General features: G+C 41.8%; 1 pseudogene; it reads right to left on the bottom strand.

Moving 5' to 3' along the window:
• Positions 1-1,022: 1,022 nt before the first annotated feature.
• LOC115517546 lies at positions 1,023-1,142 on the bottom strand (annotated as a pseudogene).
• Between the last annotated feature and the right edge of the window lie 792 nt (positions 1,143-1,934).

Raw genomic sequence — 1,934 nt, forward strand, 5'->3', positions numbered from 1 at the left:
AGATCTAGTCATCTAATTGATATCTCTGTTTGGATGTTTAATAGGCACCTCAAACTTAATATATCTTGTGCCTGCAAGTCCCTCTAAACCTGTTCTTCTTCCAGTATTCCCCACTTTAGGAAATGGCACTAGTTGGTCAGGCCAAATATCCTGAAGTCAACTTTGACTTGGGTTTCTCTCACATGCCCTACATTTTTTGTCTTGTCAGCCAATCCTGTTAGCTGTAGATTTACTCTTATCTAGAAATAAATAACTTCTTATTATAGCATCTCCACCGCTACTGCCCAAGTTTATCACCACTTTACCATCGGCAATCCCCTGGACTACTGCAGTAGCTTTCTTTTTTTTTTTAATTTTTTAAAAAAATGTTTATTGTAGACCGAGACAGAGTGCAAGTGGGGGAGGGGCAGAGAGAGAGGGAGACACAGGATCCAAAGCAGGTTCTAGGCTCTGAGCTGTCAACACAGAGCCCTACACGGGGCTCAAACCCACGAACCGTAAGATCATGACCAGAGCCAAAGTCGGACACTTAACTGACTGTGCCACCCAGGCGCCCCTGCAGTAGCTTTCTAATCAGTCTCCCCGTTTCTATATTTGTTCTGTGACAAATGTCCTCCTCTACACTGTTCTCGACACAGCAGCCAGAATGATCCTTTATAATCATAAATCAGGTCATGTCACTCCCCTGCTCAAAACCTTCCAGTGGCTGTCCATCATACATAATAAGAATCAGATCTGAAGTCATCTTTATCATGGCCCCAGTGGCCACTCCAAATTTATATCCTTCTTTTCTTCTTTCCACTTAGCCCTACCAGACTCATAGGCCTTCTTACTATTCTTTGAACACTGAGCTCTGCCTCAGGCCTTTGCACTAGCTGGAGCCTCTCAGGAACACTTCCTCCAGACAGTCACATGCCTTGCTCCCTCATGTTACACATGTTCCTCAGTAAATGTTGCCTCCTTAACAGAGGGTTGCTCTGACCACCAAATGGACCTTATTTTTATCATCACTGCTTAATATCATTTGGTTTTTTGCTTGTTTGTTCCTTGTTTGTGTCTCCTATTAGAATGTAAGCTCCAGATTATTAAACTGATAAGAACAGATACTACACTTGATCTTAGCCAAAAGGCCAAGAAGCAATGTAAGCTCCAGATTATTGAATTTGTTGTTGTTTTTTTAATGTTTATTTACTTTTGGGAGAGAGATAGAGTGTGAGCGGGGAAGGAGCAGAGAGAGAGGGAGACACAGAATCCAGAGCAGGCTCCAGGCTCCGAAATGTCAGCACAGAGCCCAACACAGGGCTCGAACTCAGAACTCATGAACCACGAGACCGTGACCTGAGCTGAAGTTGTATGCTGAACCGACTGAGCCACCCAGGTGCCCCAAATTTGTTGTTTTTAGGTGGGTTATGGTTATGGTTAAAGAGTACTTCTCTTTTAGAGATATATGCCAATATATTTATGGATGAAACAATACGACATCTTCGATTTGCTTCAAAATAATATAGGGGGAGGGATAGAGAGGTAGGTTAGTAATGAAAGAAGGTCAACTATGAGTTGATATTATTTAAGATGGATGGTGTGTAGATCGAAGTCACTTTGTATATGTTTACATTTGTATACGTTTACATTTTTTCATACAAACAAACATAAAACTTGGCTTGTTTCTTCACCATTATATCCCTAATGCCTAGAGCAGTGCTTGGCATATAGGAGGAATTTGTTAAAGAAAAAAAAGAGACAACAGGTTCAAAATGGAGTCACTTGTGCTAAGTCCCGTGTCAGCAAACCAAGGATTTATATCTAATCTAATTGCAGTTTCAGCCTCTCCCAGAAATGTGACCTTTAACCAGTCAATCTGGTATTACTTAATCAGCACTAGTGAGGTAATCTTCTTGATAGACCCCCCTGCCCTTCCCTCAAAGGAAGGTGAC

This window comes from Lynx canadensis, chromosome B3, assembly GCF_007474595.2.
Source record: "Lynx canadensis isolate LIC74 chromosome B3, mLynCan4.pri.v2, whole genome shotgun sequence".
Classification (NCBI taxonomy): Eukaryota; Metazoa; Chordata; class Mammalia; order Carnivora; family Felidae; genus Lynx; species Lynx canadensis.